This window comes from Pan paniscus, chromosome 13 (genome assembly GCF_029289425.2).
Source record: "Pan paniscus chromosome 13, NHGRI_mPanPan1-v2.0_pri, whole genome shotgun sequence".
In the NCBI taxonomy this organism is placed as follows: domain Eukaryota; kingdom Metazoa; phylum Chordata; class Mammalia; order Primates; family Hominidae; genus Pan; species Pan paniscus.
In genome coordinates, this window is record NC_073262.2 from 65658337 (window position 1) to 65684620 (window position 26284).

A 26284-nucleotide genomic window follows, 5' to 3' on the forward strand; every position below is an offset into this window, starting at 1 on the left:
CAGCCAAAAATTAAGCACAGTTTTTGGCCAAATTGCCTAAATACTAAAAGGTAATTATTCTTTTTCCAGGATAATTTCCTGTTCTCCTTTTTCTGTTGCTTTCTCCTTAAGAATCTTTCTCCTGCCTCTCTCCAACCATTTTCAACCTGATTCCCCTACTTTTATCAACAAGAACACAAAGACTTCAGTGGGAAAAAACATCGGTTTAAAAGCCATGTTTTGTATTATATGTTTTATAATTTCGAATTGTAAAGGACACTGATTGTGAAATTTAATAGCCTTGTATGTTATAATCAGAAGGGAGCTATTCTTCCTGATTGTAAATAATGTATTTTGCAAGTGACCTCCAGTCTTTCAGTTCATGAGAGTCATTCAGTGCTCTGACACTGCTCTGTCATTGAAAGTATTAAGGAAATAGGTTACTTATTTCTGGGAAGAGATGTTATGGAAGAAATACTAGAACAAACAATGGTTAAACTAGGTCACTTACTTGCCCTGAATGCACATCGGAATCACTTGAGAATGTTTTTTAAATGTCTTAGCACCTTAAATTCCACCTTAGTAATTTATGGAGATGGCACGTGTGTGTGTGTGTGTGTGTGTGTGTGTGTACATACGTGCGTGCACATCTTAGTGGATTCAAATGCGAACCCAGACTTGAGAATCAGTTTAGTGATATTTAAGTTCAATTTTAGTCTCAAACTTGCTCATTTTATAATTTCATAATTAAAACTATCTGTAAGTACGAATATTCCATTCTAATGTGTCTGTAAATTCTATTAAAATCCCATCATTAGCACTTAAAATTAAGGTGGCCATTAAAACCAAAATAGCGATATTGTCTAGCCAGTCCCCTCAGTACAGTAAGAACCACAGGATAGAAAGCATTTTTTTTTTCAATTTTAGTGTACTAGAGAAAGTCTTTTTTTTTTTTTTCAAAGCAAGCTTCTATTGCTACTGAAAAGCTTATTCAGAATTTGGATTTGGCAGGTATTATTATTTCTTAGCATTAGGGGTTTCATATCCTTTTTGGTCTTTGAAAGTATTAGCAGAGAAAAGCACTTCAATTGGATAAGCATTCACTGAGCTTCTAGTTGTCCAGGACTTTACAAAGTCTGATATAAATACGGAGAAGTATTTGACCCATTTACATTCTCAAGAAATTTGTTAGGCAGAGTGAAAAGCCAAAATTTACATTCACAAGGCAATTATTGAACTATATGAAAACATCATATGATTAAATAGAACCTAATGCCAGGATGTGTGTGCATATGTATATAAAATGACTCATCAGGAAGAGAAGACACCAAAATTCAAAGGAACTATGGACAGTCTAAGGTATAAGAGAATCAGATGAAAAGAAATGGGATCTAAACAGTAAGATGGGTAGAGAGAAACCAGGAGATTGGGAAGAAGAAAAAAGAAACAAAAGGAAAGGAATGGTCAAATGTTAAACTACTGGTTTCTCTTTTGTGAATTGCCCCACATCAGCAAAACATCTGGAAGAATATCATGCTCTGACATACTAATATAACTGGACCTAACTATTTCAACTTCTGCCCTGGTTTAAATCATTGATGAATTTAGGCATAACCCCAAAATAAAGTGTCCAAGATTATAGTCCTTACATTTTTCATCCATCCATTTTCATAATATTTCCCACTGTATTTGTTACTATTCTGATAGAGTGGAAAAGATCAATCAGGATTCTCACATTCCAACCTTGGATTCACCTATTGAGTGGCCTGGGAAAATTATTTCTTTGGTCCTCTGTTTCCTCATCTGCAGAATGGGTATAATAATGCCATTGCTTGAAAGGAAATGATACATCCGGTTATGTCTAGGTAATACCTGTGTTGTGAGAATTTTGACGGTATATATTATGTAATCAGCACTATGCCTAGCACATTGTAAACACTGACTAAGTGGTAGCTCTTATTACTGTTTTCATAATTATTTGGTTTATAGACATATTGTTTCTGAATAAACAGAAGCAGCCTTGTAAATTGAACCTATGGACTTATTGAACAATAGGAAGAGTTCAAAATTTGCATGCCTTTGGAAGCAGGTATCTCATAGTCATCTTTATGTCACTGCTCAGGATTTTAAAGTTATGTGAAATAGGTCCATCATGCAAAATGTTCTAAGTAGAAAGTCACGTTCATCTGTGAGGCTAAGAGAACTGCGCTGTGCACTCCAGGTATTTTTTCCATTCATTTGCTCAAAGATAAGCAGCAATCTATTACACTCTTGTAGGGCTGCCTTCAGACACTATTTCTGACCACCACTTGTGGGAATGGTTTATGAGATGTCTGTGTGTGAGAAGAGATAGCATAGTTTGTCATGGGAAGATAGGCCATATTCTGCTACAAACTGATGGCTTTGTCTTTTATCACTGTTACAGGCTTATTTAACAAGCTGTGACTCTGGGGTTCATCACAAAGAAAACTGTCATCCCCAGACACGTGGCCTGAACATCCTTTCATCTTCCATGCCAGTAGGATCTGTCATGTGACATCAAGCAGACCAGAAACTCCAGATGGACCATGCGGCTGCAACTGTGTAACAAGGAAGGTTTATACTGGCATAGATCCAGGCTTTGCACCTTTGATTAGATTACACGGATGGGAAAAACATATGTAAGCTTTTAAGTTGTGCACACTGATAATATGTCACAAATATCACCTTAAAGGAAATGGTACAACTCATTGGGTTTAGGTGATAATTATTTATCATGGTGTTATTCTGAGTAACAGATAAATCAATTAAGATTGATTTGCTCCACCTTCCCACCAATCTTAATGAACTGTTTTCATCGCTATGTATTAATAATATGTAATTTTTGAAGCAATTGTATAGCTTTAATTATTAATGATGTCTCAAAATTTTTAATAGATTAATACCTTGGTTTTGTGTGTGTGTGTGTGTGTGTGTGTGTGTGTGTGTGTAGCAATTCTGTAAATATTGCTTCTTCTACTCAAAATATCAATTAAGAAATAATATATCCAGAAATCTAAGCAGAAAATTCTTGAACATTTCTAGAAGAGTTCCGTTGCTGAGAGTTGAGGGATTTTCATAACTTACAACCTTTTCACCACAGTCTGTAGGACATATGTTAGCATTGGAAGCTGGGCCCTATCCTGCTGAGTTCAGCACATTGCCTGACCCTGGGACATAGCATCATGCTGTAGCTCTGACTTGGCAGATCAGATTAAACTACTTCAGGGACATTAAAGTATAAATATTTCATAGTGCCCTCATGGGACTGAATTTAAACTAAAACACTTAAAAGTCTCAGTTGTTTGGTCTTGCTGATGATTTCTACATTTTTCTTCTCTTTAAATTTTCACATTTTGCAAAGTTATCTTTTATGGAGTTTAGTTTTGACTGTTTGCTACTGTTGTTTTTTATAAATTCTAGAATGTTTAAAGCTGGAATCTTGGCTGCAAAAAATGAAATCTAAAGGCAAAGAAATCTATTGGTTAGCAGGTATCTCTTACAAAAGGACAAGATTAATAAACTGAAGGAGAGCTTTTATTAGAAAGTGAGAATGTACACAAGAAGCACAGAACAGAGAGTGAACTCAGGGACATTGTGCACACTGGACACTGCACAAAACTGCCAGCTGGGCTTCTAAGGAAAGACTCAAATTCAGCCAGTGTTCAGATCACTGAGCAGTGTGCCCATGAGAGTGTATCTGCCCAAAGGGAATGCCACATCGAAACATTGTCATGACCAAGGCTAACTGCATCCCTTTCATCAAGATAAATTCTCTTTGTGCACAAAGATTCCAGATAAATTAGCAGTGAGTGCCCTAAGGTAAATTGAAGGTAGACATTTAACAAACAAAACATCTACTTACATAAAACAATTGCCCCCAAATATCCCCAGAACTATAGAAAAGAGAATTTCAAATTTGATAGGAAATCAACTATAAATATTGCTTTAAGTATTTAAACATATAATAGACTTTCTAAATTTCTGAATTTCTTCTTAGAATTTTAAGTTTTCTTGGGAAATCTATATAATAGATATGACTAGGTTTTATCTTTTAGTATTCCCTTACCTCAAATACATGGGAAGTATTTTACCTAAAGAGATACAAATATTTATTGTAACAAATATATCTATCTAGGTAAATTGTAATTTATCTTGAAGAAAGGGATGTAATTATTCTTGGTCATGACAATGCTTCAGATGTGGCATTCCCTGTCTTTGTCAAATTTGTTTTTCAATCTTTGGATAACAAAAGTTTTTCAAATATGGTGGTGAAGGTATTCTTACTACTTAACAAAGACAATATGTACAGAAGAATACTTTGGGAGAATTTTTGGTAATACTCTAGAGTTGGTTAGTGGCCTCTTTGTTATCTTGGGCAAATAATTTAACTCTTTTATGCCAGATTCAATGAGAATAGATGAAGCATTGGGACATTTTCTCCCTCACCAGCTACGCATGTAGTACATTAACTTTCTTTTTTAAAAAAATAATTTGTAGGTTAAAATTGATATTCAATAATGAGATTTTAAAAAATAGTGTGCATATAAAAACTTCTATTTGTTAAATACAATATGCAATCGAAATAGAAAATTTATGAACCAGAAGAGCTTAATTTTCTATAGTATCTTGATTCTACATGACTTTAAGGGAAAAAAAATATATAGAATACAAAGGGAAAGCTTTGAGTCATCTATATAGGTTTCTGATAAGGGAATCAGTCTATCCCTTATCCAAAATGCTTAGATAAGAAGTGTTTCCGATTTTGGATTTTATCAAGTTTTGAAATGTTTTCACATATCTAATGAGATGTCGTAGGGATAAGGCCCAAGTCTAAACACAACATTTATTTAGTTTTCATATGCAACTTGTACAAATAACCTGAAGGAAATTTGATATAATATTTATAATAATTTTTGCGCAAAACAAAGTTGTGACTTAGTTTTGATTATGACCCATCACATGAGGTCAGATGTGAAATTTTCCACTTGTGAGGGCAAATTTCAGATTTTGGATCATTTTAGAATTAAATTTTCAGATTATGGTTGCTCAGCCTGTGTATATATAGGACGCCTATATTTGACATTCACATGTAATTAATTGTATGGCCAATTGAGGTCAGTTAATTTAATGGAAAAAGATGTTTGATTCTTTCATTTAATTGACCAAAATAAAATCTTTAAATTTAAACTGAACAGCAAATATCATATATTAAGTTCTTCACCACCTATGCACGTGGTATAGTCACACAGTTGTGAATATATTACTTAGAATATACATGTTCTTGCATCTTCAGGATCATCTAGCAAGATGTGAGCCAGTCTCATACAAAATCTATTCCATTCAGAATATCCATTAAAATGAGTAATCATATTTGACATAAATAGCTTCCACTCTGGTTTACCATCAGACTACAAACAAATAGTGTAAATAATATATGAAACAATGATGCAAATCACCAAGAAGATGTAGCTCCCAATGAGAAATAGGAATTCCCTAGTTTCTTATAAGGATGCCTCCCAAGTTTTGTAATCAGTATGGTTTATGTAGAATGAAGATCTTGGCAGATCCAAAGAACTAGCTCATTAGTTTCTGTAATTCAGGCTGGATGAAGGCCATGCCAATACACAAAAGTTTACCTACTACATTTAAAGCAAGTCCTTCCTGTGCGGCATGAGTTTCCCTTCTTATGGTGTCACTGAGCCAACAGAAGCTCTGGCTGTGAGCTCCTACCAAGAGCTTGTCACCAATTAGATGTTCCCTAAATTTTTGTTAAATTGACTCATCAGAATTTAGATAACTCATCACTTCGGGCATCACTTGGGGGGGATCAGGCTGATCTACTAGACTCCCATGATTACAGCAAACCTTGATACTGTGGTTACTCTAATAGGAAGCAAGCAACTTGAAAATAACAAATGAAATGTTTTATTGTAATATGGAATAATCTCCTTATTTCTCCTTTGCTTTCCACAGTCCATCCCAAGACTGTAGCTAAAAGAGTATTACCTTGCTCATACTTGTCAGGCTTTAAATAGAAGTACTACCTTATATTCCTTGAAATTAGATGTCATATTGGTTTTATTTCCAAAGACTAAGTTGTGACATCTTTGGTGGCCAGTTTTTCATTTTCTTCCTTCAATTCAAGTCACTAGAAAGTAAACCAGATAACAGCAAAAAACCCCACAAACTGCTGGAGAGCTATCTTGGAAACCTTTTGTTAACATCAGATATTCCTAGTTGGGTGTGCCAATAGCATTGTTTATAGGGTGACTATTTGTGTTTTACAGAGAGATTAGGCAAGATTTAGCAGCTCACCAGTGTAAATCCATCACACTGACTACATTAAGACCCAAGAAATAAATGTAATATATTTCTTTCATATAGCCAACAAGTTCTCCAGCCATTTAACAGGACATCAGTTTTAATAAAATATTGGCCATGCTAGCAAAACCGAATGTAATTTGTGGTGGCTTATTAAAACTAAAATCCCTAGCATGTTAATATCACAGCTAAAATCACTAACCTGAAATAATATGATTCAAAGAGATTTGGATGTCCACCGCTCTTCTCTGAATCCCAATGATATGTGGCTTCTATAACTGAAATAAAACAAGGAAGAGTCACCACAGTTGTTCAGGAGCAGCTCAATAACACAATTAGTGCAGCTTTGTTTTTGAATATTATATAATAAGTTGGAGAGGCTAAGTGATATTTTCCATAGACTTCAGCATTTGTTCAATAACTTACGAAAATTCTATTTGGTCTCACTAAGTGAAATAGAAGAAAAATATTTTTACCTTCAAATTTTAGCTTTGTTTACCCTTTCAATTGTCAAGATCAAGTCTGTATTTCTGGCTCCCGTTTCAAATTACTCAAGTTTATATCTACTATAAAGAAACAATAGCCCATTTGTATACGAAGCACCTTTTTGCAGGCTGTTGTACATGGGCACGTTAGATCTGCTTTCCCAGCACAATAGCATTTTGAATATTTTATAGCTATTCCTGAGTTGAGTTCATTCACTGACATCTGTCTCAAAACAGTAAGCATTTTGTATTCACCTTGTCTGTGTGTTCTAAACTCACACATCTTTTATTTTTCCTTGAGGGAGATCATAAATGCAAAGATGTATAATTAGCCACCCCGTCTACCTGTTTTGTGGCAGTCATTCTTGTATGCGGCATTTTATTTGTAAAGAGCTTTAATGTGAACATTAACAACAATTTATGAAGCACTCCACTCAAAAACAGAATCTGGGATGGAGTACATAATGATAAACAAAAACGGAACATGTGCATACAGACAGCTGCGAGTGACACACACACACACACACCCTAAACTGGGAAATCTTCCTAGAAAAAGGTCAAGCAATAGTGAAGGGAAAGATGTGGTGAGAAGGGGGGGTGAAGCGAATAAAGAGGCAAAACAGATTTTAAATCCCCCAAAATAGTATACAGTAGTAAAAGGAAATTTGCTTGCCTCATTGCTTAGAAAAATATGTACAAAATGAAATTTAAGTTAATAGTGTTCTATGTCAGTCTTATACTATCGAATATTTCTAATGTACCTAACTGGGTTTAAACAAGCCAATTTCATGAGTTTTGCCCTCAGGAGAATTACAACACCCCACTCAGCAATAGATGGAGTGGGAAGGTTGCTAGATTAGAAATCAGAAGCCTCAGATTCTAGTTTCAGGTTGAACGCTGACTAATTATGTGACTTCAGATATGTTCTTTAACCAAACTGTGTTTAGTTTCCTTCATCAAGCAGGAAGAAAATGTTTTGAGATTAAAATCATGTGAAAAGTATTTAAAATATATGAAATATAGCAAAAACTACAAATTACAAATGTAAGTATATAAAGCTATTTACAGGATATGTAGAATGTACAATTCCTTAAGTTAGAATTTTCATCATATCTTTGTGTGTGTTTGTGTATATAATATAATTAAAGTGTATGTAGGTCTTGCAATATTTACAATAGTTATAATTTAATATGGGTACAAACTGAACGTATTTTAACTGTGGAGTAATCATAAGAGAGGATAAGTGCATTCCATTGCTATTTAATGTATCATTTAAGTCTATGATATACATTCTGAACAAGTTTTCTTTTTAATTTCATAAAATAGAGTTAGAATAGAAAAACCAAGCAAAATAATTTATCTTTTGTTTCTCACACAAAAGGTCAATGAAATTCAAGTTTAAGAGCAATATCAGTGAAGCAATAAGGTTATTAGTAAGTAAAAAGTAAGTACAAGTAATGAATAGTTGAAATAAAAAGAGAAAATTTATCACAAATAATTAGATCACATAGGATGAAAGCTCTTTTCTAGTCACACACGGGCAAAAACTGTGCCTTTTCAATTAAGTAAAGTTTTCCATCAGAGCAATAAAAACTCATTTTAACAAATAGCAAAAAAAGTTAAAAACCTGATTTCACAAATCCTTATCTAACAAATCAGCATGTGGGTAAGGTGGCAGATTATGTATGCTTATTTTTGTGTGTTGGTGTACGTATATGCATATATGTAAGGTAGAATCATGATGACAATCTATGAGCAAAAAGAAAATAAAATTTTTTCTTTCTTCTATATTCCTCTGTACTCAAAAACGACAGGTGTAGGGGAAGCAATGCAAAAGAAAATAGATTCAAACTATTTGTATGGCAGTTTATGACTGAGTTCTAATTCTAAGGTGAATGATAATGATGGCTAGATGTCTAGTAAGTATAACATTGCCTGTAACAATATGGCTATAACACATTTAGTGTCAAAGTCATTATTTTTTATCGATGAGATAAATCACTTCCTAGAGGTGGGTAGGCCTGTGGTAACATACTGTGTATCCATGTTGATCAAATTTGCCATCTGGAACAGCTTATATAATCAAATAATGCTTTTGACACTGGGAAGGAAGGAAAGAAGGAAGAAAGGGAGGAAGGAAAGAAGGAAGAAAGGGAGGAAGGAAGGAAGGGAGGGAGGGAGAGAGGGAGGGAAATGGAATCAAGGGAGGGTGGGAGGGAAGGAGAGTTAAAAACAGTATATTGTACATTTTTAAAAGAGTTTCTGGTAATTTATGGCTAATTATAGTAAGTAAACAAATATTTTAATGTCAGCTCAGAGATTCATGACCTCATTAAGACCCTTAGTGATCCTAAATTATGTTTTCTGATACAATCAATTTACTATAGTAAAATCTAAGTCATCTAGCTACTTTTATGCTTGGCTTCTATCAAGCAGAGACAAATATAAGAAAAAAATGAGTCCCAGAAGCCTAATATTAAAAACAATTCTCTAAATATTTCCTTTGGGCCAGTAAATATTCATTTCAGTGAGTTCTACCTCATTATTCATTCTTCATGAGAATGTAGATCCCTGAAGCATCTTAGGATTCTGTGTTAGCAAGGAAAGTCTCAGGTTGCTTTGCTTCTTTAGACAGAAAAATGTACAAGAACATATTTACAACAATTTGGAGAATTTTTTTTTTTTGCAAAGTCAAGGCCAAGAAAAAAAATCCAAGTGAAACAGAACAGCTCAATTCTGCAGCATGTCAGTCAATCAAATTTTTATTAAGCCTAAGAGATATAACATCCTCTAGGAAAGGACCCCGTCTGTACCCTTTGACATATATAATGTGGTTTCACGTTTTAAAGCATTCACTATTATTTTAGTATTACAATATTTTATTTATAGTTTCAATACCATAAACAGATAGAATTTGTTCTGAATCAAAAACTTCTTGAGAATAATTTCACTCTATGTGGACAGCTATTTCATGAATCTCCTGAGCTATAATGGGAATATTTAATATTCTACTTTAATAATAATGATTAATTTACCTGATTAAGGCGTACTATTTTTCAGATATCAAGAATAATATTCTTTAAGTTTGGTCTCAATTCTTGAATGCTGTGAAGTCACACAGGCAGCGTGTTGCATGCTTTAGAGACAAAGAATTCACTTCTCTTTCGCTACAAAATCCCATCCTACTGCTGGTTGCTAGTGTGTTTTGGTGGTTGTGTCTTGTTTTCCCCTCCACTTCTGACTTGCTGCTCTTTAAGTTTGGGTTGCCAGAAGAGACAGGTGGTGCATGAAGGTTACTTAAAACAGTGCCAATTTTAGCTCTGCAGCAAACATGGGTCAAATCAAGTGGAAACTGATGTTAGGATGGGAGAGAAGTTGAGAGTTAGAAATGGGCATGATCTTTTTCATCCTTTGGATGCATTTTTAACATTTTCTCTTGTTGTGAGTGGATAATCAATGGAGACTTCTGAAATTTAGATTAACAAATTGTATTATGGATATACTGTGTACCAGATACTGCAATACAATATCTCATTTAGTCTTTGTAACATTTCTATGTGGTAGCTAATATTGTATACATTTTACAAATAAGGTATTCAAGGCTTACAGTAGTAAGCTGACCTATCCAAAATTGCATGTAGCTAAAAAACGACAAAGCTCAAGTATAAATAGAACTGTAGTTACATCAGCAGTTGTCAACTAGGGGCAATTCTGCCCTCCAGGGGGGCATTTGCTAATGTACAGAGGAGACATTTTTGGTTTTCACAACTGGGAAAAGGACAATATTGGCATCTGGTTTGTAGAGGCCTGGGATACTACTCAGTATCCTGCAACATACAGGACAAACCCCCAAACAAATAGCTGTTTAGCTCTAAGTTTCCATGGTGCTGAGTTTGACAAACTCCAAAACAGAGGTATTTGAACACTAAGCTCAATTTTTTTCTTATCACAACATTACTTTTTCTCTGAGGCTACTAATAATCCATCAAAGCAATAATGTGGAACACAGTTCTTGAGATACTGTGTAAGATACATTAAGAGGGATGGCTTGACCTGGGACTCAAAACAGAAACTGCACAATGGAAAAATGTTACGTTATCATTTATGCATTTTTTAAGTGACCAGCCAGCTGTCTTTGGATAGACGGAGTTGAGCAGTTCAGATTCAACCCTTGCTTTCAAGTGAGAAGATAACCCATATGTGTGCATGTATGTATACGTATGTATATATGTATACATATCTAAATATATAGAGAGAGATATATATATAAGAAAAATAACTATATGGGTTACATATGCTGAGTGCATGTGTGGAGTAGGTAATAAATAATAAATGCTAACATTTAATGAATACTTACCATGTGACAAATGTACCTATGAGGTAGATATTACTGTCATCTGCAATTTAGAATTGAAGTTTAGAAAGCTTAAGTAACTTTTCCAAAAATCCCATATTAAGATGTAGAACTGATATAAACCCAGGTATCTGGCCCCAGAATTTGTGTTCTTAATGAGTATGTTATACCTACACTGCTACAGATGGCAACAGGAATTCATAGAAATTCTTCTATGAGAAGTCTACACTGACTCAAGATGGCTTGTAGGAAAAGGAGACCTTAATATATTTAGAGGAGTGGAAAGGCACTTCAGAGAAATGAGAAAGGCTAGGAGATAGGTGCTTGTTGCATTTGGGAGACACTAGCTAGAGTGGACACCATGTAGGAACATGGAGACATAACTACAGAGAAATCAAAGGCATGAGGCACACATTCACACCTTACTCCTACTTCAGTGAAAAGTTAAGGTATCCTGGTGTAACCTACATTGTCTTCATGTCACTATACCTCAAAACTCAAAAGCACAATTAGATAGAAGGAACACAATCTAGTGTTCGGTAGCACAATAGGGGCAAATTTAGCAAACAATAATTTATTATGTATTTTGAATTAACTAGAGGAGTGAAGTTAAAATGTTCCTAACACAAAGAAATGACAAGTGCTTAAGGTGATGGATACCCCAATGACACTGATTAAATCATTACACATTGTATGTCTTCACATGTACCTCTTAAACTTATAAACTATTATATATCCATAATAACTTAGAAATTTGAAAAGCCTTCAACATTTTTCCCATTTACTTCTTCCTTCCTAGCAAGGCTAATCCCTCTATGTGATCCCCCAAAATTCCCCTACATAGGAATCAGATCATGAACATTCCAATCCACCTGGCTCCCTCTTTGCTCCACACTGTTTACCTCCCATCTCCTGCTTCCTCTAAGGTCTTGTTCTGTCAAGGATCCTTCCTCTACAGAATATAGATTCCATGAAGCCAGAATCTGTGTTGAGTTCATTGCAATAAACTCAGAGGCTAGCATAGTGTGCAATATAAAAATATGCTACAATATGTTTGTCAAAATAACATATTTTTTTTCCGTGAACACCTTTCCTGCTGCCTGCAAACATGTATGGGTCTCCATGTCCAAACAAATTGTTCGTTTGATATAACTACTATCTTAATTTCCTGGACTAAATCACTTTAAGGGCAAGTTTCTACTGCCAGAAAAGAGGTTACAAAAATGTTTGGGTCTTAGAACTTTTAGATTTTAGAATTAGACCAAAGGTCTATAGACTGCAGACATAGTGGTTCCATCATTTAGTAATTGTATATTTGGGCAAGTTTCTCAACCTTTCTGTGCTTTAGTTTTCTCATCTATAAAATGAGGATAATATGAATATATATCTCATAGGCTGATTATAAGGAAAAAATGGTGTTATATGTGAAAGTGCTTCATGCAGAAGAACGATCTGCTCTGTAAGAGCTAAGCTACTAAAACTTTTTGTTTCATTTTTAATATTAATAGTCCCCCAAGAAGTAGGGTACCCAAGAAGTAGGGTATCATGCCCATTGAGTTTGGGGTGTCAGGGGAGGAGGTGTAGTTCGAGAAGTCATCCACATCCGTAATTGCAGCTCAGAGTAAGGATATTCAGAGTAAGAATGTTATTTGTCAAGAATTAAGTGCTGGGTGGATGAGAGAGAAAGGTTCAGGCAATTTGAAAAGTCACAGGCAGAAAAAAAGAGCATAAGGTATTTCCAAATCTTGATAGCATGAATAGTAATGAAGCAAGGAAAAAAAAGAGAAGAAAATGAAGATAATATGGCAGAAGAGCAAAACGAGCTGTGAAAGCAAAGCACCACAGTTAAAAACAAGAAAAGGAATTAGTTTTTTTTTTAATATCTTAATAGGACCTCAGTGTGAAGTGTGCTTTGTTTCTTAGTTCTAAAATTTAACCTTTCAAGATCAAATATTTACTAAGCATCTTCTCTGTGCCAATCACATTCTCATTAACCATTTCTTTGACACTTAAGGATCCCAGTAAATTAGATACTGTTATCCCTATTTTTAGATATGAGGAACTGAGGCTTTAAAAGTTAAATAAAATAATTAAAATAATTAGTAATTTGTGGGGTTAAGATTCAAACCTAATGCTTAGCTATTTTATATCTAGATATTTGATTACCTCATGTAATGAAGGAAAAATAATTGATATTCCAGGAGAAATAGAAGACTCATATGTCATAATAATTTTATATTTATCCTTCTCCCACTTCCTGCAAAAACTTCTTAAGAGTTATCTACATCTCCTGACTTTATTACTTGCCTGTATTTATCTCTAGTTTGCTCCATTCTAGCTTCCACCAAAAGAACACCTATGAACTGCTCTTGATCATGTAAAGTAGGTCTTCTATATGTACATATTCAGTGGATACTATTGCTTCCACATCTTACCCTCTCAACAGTGGTCAAAATCGTTAACTATTTTCTCTTTCAGAAACATTTTCTTCCATTGTGGTGTGTGATGGCATAGTATTCTTGCCTCTCTGTAACTGCCCCCTTCTCATTTTTATGTCTGATTTCAACTCCTTTAGCCAAGCTTTAATTGTCAGAGCTCTCTGGGGCAAAGTTCTAGGACCTCTTTGATTCTCACTCTTTGCTTATTTCCTAGAGATAATGTTACCCACTCCCTTGGCCACTGTTACTCCATTTAACAAATTTCTTTCTCTAGCCTGCTAGTATCTCCATTCAAATGTTCATTCATACATCTTTTAAACTTTCTATATCCAAGATGGAACTCATTATGTTCCTCCAAAACCTTCTCCTGTTTCTGGTTTTCCAGTCTACTCCAAGTCACCATCTCATCTGCACCACAGCAATAATGTCCTAGCCGATCTCCTTGTTTTTATGATGTTATACCACTGTAGGTTAGAAAGCAACATTTTTCTAAGAGTAATAGGCTTTCTGAATTGAAAACGAAACTGAATTTTTTAAAAGATGAGTAACAATACTTCACTATTTTAAAGCTATTGTCCTGGTGTCCCCCTTTCATCCACAACAAATAAATTTGTAGAACACAAAGAGCTAAATATAATGCTTTTGACTCTACCTATTTTTTATAATTTTTAGAAGAAAAACACATAGCCTAATCTTTTTATCATTTTATTTATTCAACAAATATTTATTGATTGAACACTATATGCAAGACCTTATGCTAGGTGTTGAGAATTCAATGGTGAACATAGCACATATACTCTCTACTTTTTTGAAGTTTGAAATCTGAATGGTGGAACATTTAACAAACAAATAAAATAATATATAGAATACTATACATTGACTGCTGTAAGGAAACAATAGGATGCTGTGATGTGTTGTATGAGAGATGACAGCTGATTTTTTTTATAATGGTTGGAAAATATATTTGTGAGGAAACAAATGTTCCATAAGAGCCAGTCAGGCAAATAAGGAAGAGTACTGCAAAAAGAGTGTCTATGACATGCAATAATCCTGTTATGGGAAAAAATAACCTATCTGAAGAACTAAAGATGAGCAATATGGTGAGTTAGGTCAATGTGGTGGATTGAGCTATTAGCTCCAATTTTTCACTCTAATATCTGCATCCTTTGCCATGTAATAATGCATTTTCTTACCTAAAAGAGGAGTGTATCTCCATGCCTTTTGACTTTAGACTCAACGTAACTTTCTTTGATCAATGGAGTATGAATGGAAAAGGCAGTGTGCCAATTCTGAATGATCTTTGCAAACATTGCAAATTTTGTTTGGCTGGTTCCATGGCATGTCTGCCATCTCCATGATAAGGACATGCTGTGCCCAGCCCACTAGTGCAAGAAGGATAAGAGACATATGAAACAGAGCCACCTGGCTGACTGGCAGATCAGCCAACTTTTTTCAGCTTCAAGCAAAACTACCCAGCAATGTCTACCTAGTCCAATCTACCCACCTTCTATGGACATATGAGAAAGCCCAGCCAAGATCAGCAGAGCCACTTCAGCCAACCCACAGACATGTAAGAAATAATGCTTATTATTGCATGCCACTGAGATTTTATAGTTGTTTATTATGCAGCAATAGCTGTCCAATATGACAAGGTAGGAAAGACAAAATTAGGCCTCATTGAAAATTGCAATATGTTCTGATGAACCAGAAATGAAGATCAAGTTACAAAGGCTAGGGAGGTAAAAAAGAAAAAAATAACAATTACATCTAACATCATGGAAGCCAAGATAGAAAAGTAAGTCAGAAAAGAGGAGTGTTCAACTATGGCAATCTAAGTCTAATGAGTGAAATAAAAACTGATAAATGCCCACTGGATTTCGAAAACATTTGTGGCTTTGACAAGGTAATTAACTTGAATGGTAGAGAAAAAACTTGGATGGATTGAGATGAAGAGTAAATGGGAATAGAAGTAGAGATTTTATCTATAGACAATTTCCTCAGGAGATATATTTGCTCTCAATCTTAAATAGGACAAATCTTTCTCTCCAACACATAATACGGGAATTAGCTTCCAGTCATGTTACTTGAATTGAAATTCAACAGTACTTTTAGATTTCTTCAGGAGTCTAAGTAGTTTCTTAAGAGAGTGTCATTCACTGCCAAACAAACAATACTAACATGTATGCATATTGTGATTTATTGTTGTGATAATAAATCACAATATACATACATGTTAATATTGCTAATTCGATTTGTACAACAATGAAGAAAACTTGATATACTTTACTATCTATGTTAAACAAAGTATCTGTTTGATCATTTTTACAATATTATGAATGAAAGAGAAAATCTATCTCAGAAAAAAAAAACAGCAAAAGACAAACTAGGATTTTCACAGATTGATAAAACTATATATGGAAGAAATAGTAAACAGTGAAAAACCCTGTAGACAGATGCTTAGATTAGTTTAAAAACAATAGGTGTGAGAGGTAGTTTGTAAATAAAGTGATATGATCAAAACAATAACCATACAGACTGCTCTATCAAAGTGAACAGCCACAAATTTAAGAAGAATTTGCATTCTGTATCTAATAGGCTTTTAGCATATAGCACATTCAAAATGAAAAATTAACAGAACAAAATGTCTTGTTTTTATTAGATAATATTTTCTCATTAAAATTCCAAGAACAAGATTGAATACTATTACAAATATATTTTATGTGGGAAAACATATACATTAAGGTGCCAAAGCATACCCAGGCAGTTGGTGACATTTTTTTTTTTTGCTTTGAATCACAAAACTTTTATATTTCTGCCAAAACAAGGAATCTTTTTAGGATGGCATATCTCCAGTTAGATAGTTATTTTGTCAGCTTGCATGCTAAAAAGGTAGATTTTTACACCTTTGGAAATCAGATGTAAGCTCAAATCTGATACCTAACAGATGAACGATGTTCTCATAATTGAATAAAGAAAATGATCAAACTCCTGCATGCAGCTACCTAAAATATCACATACCCACTAACCAACATACATCAGCACAAAAGCAAGGATGTGATGATGAGAGACTCAAGAGAAAGTGATAGAAGACAAATATTCACAGGGTTGGATTGCAAATACCCTGGGCAGAATAATAATTTGATATCCCTTTTGATTCATATTCCTTATGTATTTTTTCAACATTTATTTAGGGAAGTGAGGATGAGCATCTGTTAGAAATAGTTTACTTGTTTGTTTTTCACCTGGAGGGATGATCTAAAGAAGTGAGAGTGAAACTAGTCTAATAATAACGATCTTTATAAGGAGAGCAATGATAACAAAGAGTATTTTCTTCTGTTCTTAGTACCAATGGCTTTGCACTGCTTGAATCTCTCTTCAAGAGAATTTGCTGCAGAGACCATAATTGGCTGAGTTTTCAGTGCACTTTTAATCCACCATTACAGCCACACCATGGTCATGCTTCCCTTAGGCTGCTTACAGCAATGACTGACAATGGCAGAACTACCACAGCCAGCCATTTTTGACTGACATGGAACTCCTCCAGGAAAACCTTTTCTGAAGACTCCTCATTATTTTAGCCTAGATTTTCAATTCCAATTCAGTCTGAAGCTCTCCTGATGCACTCCTCTTTTCTTCCCTCACTCCTTTTATAGGTGTCAAGCCTGTACTCAGAAAATAGGAACAGAAATAATTTGAATTCACATGGAATGGACAAAAATATTCATTTTACAGTTTTGCCCGAGGGTTATATAAACTCTCTGGTTATCTTTCATAATATAGTTTGAAGAGATCTGTACCTTTTGGACATTCTGCCGAATGTGGCATTTCTTTGCTAATCATTGACATCATCATTTCACTTAGGATATCATGGTGATCAAGAGAGAATGAGCATGAAGAGGTTAGAACATGGGAGGACTTGGTAAGACACATGTATTAAATGAGTAGAGATTAAGCCCTAGGAAAGTTGAGAAATTCAGAGACTTTCCATTTAGTTAAAAATGTTAGAAGATCCATGGTAGAGGGCATGTCAGGTTATTCCCTCCAAAGTAAAAGACCAATTGCTGCATCTTACATCCTCTATCACAGAGAAGGAGGCACAGAATCTGCTAGGCCTCTTCAAGTTCTGGAGTCAACACATTTCAATCCTAGGAATATTGCTCAAGCCTCCATACTGTGTGATATGGAAGGCTGCCAGTGTTGAGTGGGGTCTTGAGTAGGAAACGGCAGCACAGAAGGCCCAGATTGTCTCTTGGGCCATAATATCTGGAAGATCCTATAATATTGGAAATATAAGCAATGGGAAAAGATTCAGTGTGGAATTTATGACAAGCCCAAGTTACTAGCAATGCAGACTTCTGAGATGCTGAAGCAAAGCCATGCCATTCACGGTGGATAATGTTGCACTTTTTCAAAAAACAGCTCCTGGCATGTTGCTGGGTCCTTATAAGAGAGGAATGCTTGACCACTGACTCTGTACCAAATGACTGTGTGTCTAGAACTTTGCTTACATGAGATGACCTTTGTTGGACCCATCAAACCACAAAGGTGAACAGGCCCATCAGCAGTCCATCAGAAAATGGAAATGGTACATCAGATTTGAGCTTGAGGAGGATTAGAGCAAGTAAGCTGCATGAGCAGATGGTCCAACCTACATATCACTCACCAAGGTGCACAAGAATCCAACCTCCAGCCCACTCACATGGTCCCATGGAGCAGGGAAAAGCATCTCAAATGGCAAGCTGAGAGACTATGAAGGAGCTCAAGCCTGGTTTACTAACGAGTCAACATGGCATATGGTGCCAGCTTAAAATGAATGGTAGCTGCAGTACTACCACTTTCAGGAATGACCTTGAAAAGCAGTGGGGATGGAGGTAGTCAGCTTGGGCTGCCATAACAAAATACCATAGACTAGGTGGCTTAAACCACAGAAAATGTTAGTATTTATTATTTACTTATTTTCTCTTAGTTCTTTAGGCTGGAAGTCCAAGATCCCTGAAGTAATATGGTTGGGTTCTGATAGGGCCCTGTTCCTAACTGGCAGATGGTCACCTTCTCATTGCACACTCACATAGCCTTTCCTTGGTTTATATGCTTGGAGAGAGAGAGAGAGCGCGCTCTTTCTTTTCCTCCTCTTATAAGGCCAACAATCCTATTGAATTAGGACCTTGCCCTGATGACTTCATTTAACTTAAGTTACCTCCTAAAAGCCCTATCTCCAAATACAGTCACACTGAAGTTTAGGGCTTCAACATATGAATTTGCAGAGGGAGAGGCCACAATTCAGTCCATAGCAGGTGATAAGGAGAAATACGTGTGGAACCCAGCTGATCCTAATTATAACTGAAATGGACATATGCAGCAACATTGGCTTGGGAAGTTAGGGATGTCTAACTTTAAAAACAATTGATTCTAAAGTAAATAAAATATGAAAATATTATATTAATATCTGATGACATATGACTGTTTTTAGATAGGGTCTTGTTCTGTCACCCAGGCTGGAGTACCATGGAGCTCACTGCAGCTTTGAACTCTTGGGCTCAGGTGATCTTCCCATCTCAGTCTCCCAAGTAGCAAGGACTACAGGTACTGCACCACCACTCCTGGCTAATTTACTGTTATTGTTACTATTATTACTAGAGAGAGGGTTTCACTTTGTTGCCCAGGTTGGTCTTGAACTCCTGGCCTAACATGACCTCCTGTGTTGGCCTTCAAAAGTGCAAAGATTACAGGCATGAGTCACTATTTATGGTCTGGAATATGATTTTTTAGGGTTACACCTACTGGGAATATATTTATACCCCATTACCTACCAAGTTACAGTATTGTTATACTACCATTTTAAGTTAGATTTGCAATAAATGTCTTGTTTTTGTATTTATTGAATTGAATTAAAATTAGTAGAGATTCAATGGTGGACCTTCATGTTGTCCGCTGCTGAGAAATTAGAACTCCAGTACCTCAGAGGTTCCATTTATTTTTTTTTCGGGGTTAGGTAAAATGCCATAATTTTCTAGAGAATGGGCGTAGTAAACAAACAAAAAAAATCATCAGTCTACAAATCACCTTTAATATGTTGTACTTGTAGTTGTTTCCTCATAGCCTTAAGCTGATGACCCCAGATGTCCCTCAGGCATCACACAGTGAACATATACATTTGAAGATTACGAACTATTTCTGGAGGCAGAGGTTCCTGCAAAGGGGGATGTTGGGAATATAGCATGGTGAATCATGCTGTATCACAAAGCCAAACAACAAAATCCATCCAATTATAGGTCTCCTCACAGGTCTTCAGTACTTATCTAAAACACAAGGGCATTTCCTGCTCACTGGAGTTTGGGCAGTATTGATTTTTTTCTTCTAAAATGTTTATTGATTTAGAAATTTTCACAGTATAAAGCATTAATGTGAGAGTTGACTATGTCTTGTCTCTAAAATTCTTAAAAGCCACAACTATTAAAAATATGATATACTTGTCATAGCAAAGGATGATGGGGAAACTCAAAGATATTTTGAGTAAAACAAATTACAAAAGTTCAATTTCCTTCAGAGGAATAAATAGCCATTACAGTTTATGCAAAGCATACAAGGTTTACATTTACTCAAATTGTGCTTTGAGAGGGAAGAAATCTGTTATAGATAGAAAGCTATCAATTTCTAAATTCATAACATTAGCCCTTGTGAATATTATGCAAATCATCAGAAATTCTGAACTTATTCTGACAGAAGAACAGCATTATGTAGCAGAAGCAAGTGGTCCACAAATTAAAGTTTGCAAGAATGTCTTATTTATTTATTTTCTTTAACCTAGTTAAAGACAGTGCCGGTCAGTGAAGAACCCTCATTTAGTTGTCCTGCTGGGAAACTTCAATTATTTTTGGTGTCTCCTTCACTGCAGAGAGTAATATAAAATACCACAGGTCTCATACAGCACATCTGGGGGCAGCCTCTCTGGTTTTCTACTCATGCCAGTTATCCTGGGGATGCCCATTTGTTCTGGCCAGCAGCATCTCTTGAAGTCCTTACAATCCACTGTTCCAGTAGAAAGCATGGAGGTGAACATTAGTCCTTTCTGCCTTGAATGGAATGGCAAATAATAAAGAAATTTCACCTATTGTGGCCCCAATGTGTGGTGGCAAAAAAGACAGACATGTGAACAATGTAGAAAGATGAGGCACCCGTGTGTCTTGCTTTCTGTCTGTAAAGGTGGGAAATGAAAGGTGTGAAAAACAGAATAGGAGAAACACCATCGAATGAGAGCAGGACTAGAAATCATTGACACTAAACCAGGAAGAAGATGAATCTCTGAATAGACCAATAACAGGATCTGAAATTGAGGCAATAATTAATAGCTTACAAACCAAAAAAAGTCCAGGACCAGATGGATTCACAGCCGAATTCTACCAGAGGTAAAAGGAGGAGCTGGTACCATTCCTTCTGAAACTATTCCAATCAATAGAAAAAGAGGGAGTCCTCCCTAACTCATTTTATGAGGCCAGCATCATCCTGATACCAAAGCCTGGCAGAGACACAACAAAAAAAGAGAATTTTAGACCAATATCCCTGATGAACATCGATGCAAAAATCCTCAATAAAATACTGGCAAACCGAATCCAGCAGCACATCAAAAAGCTTATCCACCATGATCAAGTGGGTTTCATCCCTGAGATGCAAGGCTGGTTCAACATATGCAAATCAATAACGTAATCCAGCATACAAACAGAACCAATGACAAAAACCACATGATTATCTCAATAGATGCAGGAAAGGCCTTTGACAAAATTCAACAACCCTTCATTCTAAAAACTCTCAATAAATTAGGTATCGATGGGACATATCTCAAAATAATGAGTTATTTATGACAAACCCACAGCCAATATCATACTGAATGGGCAAAAACTGGAAGCATTCCCTTTGAAAACTGGCACAAGACAGGGATGCCCTCTCTCACCACTCCTATTCAACATAGTGTTGGAAGTTCTGGCCAGGGCAATCAGGCAGGAGAAGGAAATAAAGGGTATTCAATTAGGAAAAGAGGAAGTCAAATTGTCCCTGTTTGCAGATGACATGATTGTATATCTAGAAAACACCATCTTCTCAGCCCAAAATCTCCTTAAGCTGATAAGCAACTTCAGCAAAGTCTCAGGATACAAAATCAATGTGCAAAAATCACAAGCATTCTTATACACCAGTAACAGACAAACAGCCAAATCATGAGTGAACTCCCATTCACAATTGCTTCAAAGAGAATAAAATACCTAGGAATCCAACTTACAAGGGATGTGAAGGACCTCTTCAAGGAGAACTACAAACCACTGCTCAATGAAATAAAAGAGGATACAAACAAATGGAAGAACATTCCATGCTCATGGGTAGGAAGAAACAATATTGTGAAAATGGCCATACTGCCCAAGGTAATTTATAGATTCAGTGCCATCCCCATCAAGCTACCAATGACTTTCTAAACAGAATTGGAAAAAAACTACTTTAAAGTTCATATGGAACTAAAAAAGAGCCCACATTGCCAAGTCAATCCTAAGCCAAAAGAACAAAGCTGGAGGCATCACACTACCTGACTTCAGACTATACTACAAGGCTGCAGTAACCAAAACAGCATGGTACCGGTACCAAAACAGAGATATAGATCAATGGAACAGAACAGAGCCCTCAGAAATAATGCCGCATATCTACAACTATCTGATCTTTGACAAACCTGACAAAAACAAGAAATGGGGAAAGGATTCCCTATTTAATAAATGGTGCTGGGAAAACTGGCTAGCCATATGTAGAAAGCTGAAACTGGATCCCTTCCTTACACCTTATACAAAAATTAATTCAAGATGGGTTAAAGACTTAAATGTTAGACTTAAAACCATAAAAACCCTAGAAGAAAACCTAGGCAATACCATTCAGGACATAGGCATGGTCAAGTACTTCATGTCTAAAACACCAAAAGCAATGGCAACAGAAGCCAAAATTGACAAATGGGATCTAATTAAACTAAAGAGTTTCTGCACAGCAAAAGAAACTACCATCAGAGTGAGCAGGCAACCTACAGAATGGGAGAAAATTTTTGCGATCTACTCATCTGACAAAGGGCTAATATCCAGAATCTACAATGAACTCAAACAAATTTACAAGAAAAAAACAACCCCATCAACAAGTGGGCCAAGGATATGAACAGACACTTCTCAAAAGGAGACATTTATGCAGCCAAAAGACACATGAAAACATGCTCATCATCACTGGCCATCAGAGAAATGCAAATCAAAACCACAATGAGATACCATCTCACACCAGTTAGAATGGCAATCATTAAAAAGTCAGGAAACAACAGGTGCTGGAGAGGATGTGGAGAAATAGGAACACTTTTACACTGTTGGTGGGACTGTAAACTAGTTCAACCATTGTGGAAGACAGTGTGGCAATTCCTCAGGGATGTAGAACTAGAAATACCATTTGACCCAGCCATCCCATTACTGGGTATATACCCAAAGGATTCTAAATCATGCTGCTATAAAGACACATGCACACGTATGTTTATTGCGGCACTATTAACAATAGCAAAGACTCGGAACCAACCCAAATGTCCAACAATGATAGACTGGATTAAGAAAATGTGGCACATATACACCATGGAATACTATTCAGCCATAAAAAATGATGAGTTCATGTCCTTTGTAGGGACATGGGTGAAGCTGGAAACCATCATTCTCAGCAAACTATCGCAAGAACAAAAAACCAAACACCGCATGTTCTCACTCATAGGTTGGAATTGAACAATGAGAACACATGGACACAGGAAGGGGAACATCACACACTGGGGCCTGTTGTGGGTTGGAGGGAGGGGGGAGGGATAGCATTAGGAGATATACCTAATGGTAAATGACGAGTTAATGGGTGCAGCACACCAACATGGCACATGTATACATATGTAACAAACCTGCACGTTGTGCACATGTACCCTAAAACTTAAAGTATAATAATAATAAAAAAAGAAACCATTGACACTAGTGAGTGGCCTATTTTCCTGGGAAAGCTGTGAACTAAACATAGTTCAACACAGTCGCATCTATTACGATGTGGCAGTATTGCACAGCACTGCCACAAGGAAATGCCTAGAAAAATCTTTTGAGCTGTTTCTGGGTTCCAAGCCCTGTGTGAAGCATGAGGAATTCAGGTGTTCCTGTGTGCCTTCGTTGAAGAGCCACAGAGAAACTAAGAAAGTTGGTGAGACTGCAGAGGCCTGGATGAGGACAAAGCAGCCACCAAGTGTGAGGACTTTCTGACCAAGGACGAGTGGTCCTTAGAAGACTTCAATGGCTGAATAGGGCCAACCTCACCTCAGCAATCACCAGTCCAGAGAGCAGCCCAGACTAACCATACCACAGCATTTGCCACGGAACATCCAAAGGCACAAAGTGAATTAAAGGCCCAGCCTTCGTTCTCCATTTTCTTCAGATACAACATCATATAACCCCTAGTTTTCATTTTATCTAAAATCTACCTAGGAAAGCAGTAGGGAGAAAAAAGGAAACATCTTCAAGATATGTTTTGACCTGAAACAAAATAGACTAAAATATCAAATTGAATTGCATTTACCAGACTGAACTACATTTATGTAGAATTTTTTTCTGGACTGGATGGATGTATATGTAATGTGGTGATGAAATGCTCTTAAGGAAGGTTAAATAAATTAGCGGAAATGAGCAAGGTATTTTTCTGGGCACATCAGACTATAAAGTATAAATTTGTGATCTTGTCAACAATAACATGAAACTCTAGGATGAAACAATGACCTTGAGTGACGAATATAAGGCCAACTTATGAATATATAATTTGTTTGTTTGTGACGCCTTCTCCTCTCTTGACAATCCCTTATTAAAGAGAATGCTTTACATCCTTCTTTTAATGTAATTTGTGCTAATCGGGAGCATTTCCAGTAACGGATAAAAATGTCACCCATTCCAGGAGTACTCACATTTACTAGTGAACATCTTAGATGTGGAATGCCTGTAAGCCAGAGAAATGAATGTTTAATTTAATGAAAGAAACTATGAGCACTTGGTTAGCAACAATAAAAATTACTGACACTTATAGAGCATTCGGTGTGTTCATGAACTGAACTAAAAGCTTCACATCATTGTTTTTGATAGGTTTATGAGTTTATATCAGCAAGGTTGGATTAAGATATTTGGAGTAGAAGATCATCCTGTTATATTCAATTCATACCACTTGGTGGTGATGAACTGCAATGCAGCCTTCTGTGCCTTAGGTAGCCTTATTTGTGCCAAGTTTGCATAAGGGACCAGTTTGTGGTTATGTGCTATGCTCTCCAGCCACCTGGTTACCTAAAGGGCAAAGAAAAATGGGTGTGATGAAAGCCTTTGTCAAGTATAAATTCAAATATTTCTTCCAATTCTTTCAACCTTCATTAAGGAAAAAAGATGTGGGACAGTTAAGGAGATAATTTGATTCAGGCTATTGTGATAGAGAAAATGTTCATTAATAAAGAACAAAGAGTCAGGTAAACAAGAAAATAATTATCAAGTCTGATGGGAGTACTGAAGAACAGAGATTGCTCAAATCTGAGTCACTGAAGAAAGGTGGGGGTTAAGGAGAGTGTTTTTTTGTTTGTTTGTTTGTATTTTGTTTTTTGTTTTGGAATATGAGAGAGAAAGAATATCCGTTGTGGTTAGGTTAGCCATTTCTTGAAACAAAGTAGTGAGGAGATTTCAGAAAAGAAAATGGTAGGAGGATTTCTTAACTGTCTTAACAGTCTTCTAGAAGTGCATGGCTCACATAAAGATTAACATCGTCACTTCCTGCATACTAATAAAACAAAGCTATGGGGAAAAATAATATTATAACACAGTATACATTTATAGCAATTTCCCTAATGTTCTTGAAATCTTGATTAATCTGCTTGAGCAACAGTACATTCTGTCATTAACAGGATTTTTGTCTTTCTAGCAGAATATGAAAGAAATTCAAATGGCATTTATGACACACAGAATTCGTATTGTCATAGAGCATTTGTCGATTTTAAGAGTAAACTAAAAGTATAGTAAAAGAGCATAGTATAATATAAATAAGAACAAGGATCTAAAAGAGAATGGAGACTCAAATTTGAGGAAAGATACATTAAAATTAAAAGGAAGAAATAAAGGTGGAGAATGGGGCAAACCCATTGCCAAAAATGGGTTTCCCTTTATTTAGTTCTATACTCCATTGTATTAAGTAATCTTCATTGAACCATTTGCAACTTCATTCCTAAATGTGCAAAAAAAAAAAAAGAAAAGAAAAAAGAATATGTATCAGTATACTTTCTGAAGAGTGAAAAGGAAAACACATTGCATCTTAATCCTCTTTTTAAATTTAAAAAAATTGCAAACCACCTGCCTTATTGTATAGACACTTTGTCAACTGACATCGTTGTCACTTTTCAAATTTTTAGTGCAGGATTTCTTACAAATGATATTCTGGCTCTCTTCCTAATTACACAAATGCAAGCACCTGCCCTTATACTGAGGCTAATTAGCAATTAGCAAAACAATTAAATTAGTTTGGCTTCCCTACTGTGTTCATAAAATTCTTCAAAGACAGCAAAAATGTTTAATTACTGACAGTAAGCCAATACTGTGTATCTTCCTAGAGGTGATGATCCACAATGACTCTATTGCTTAAGA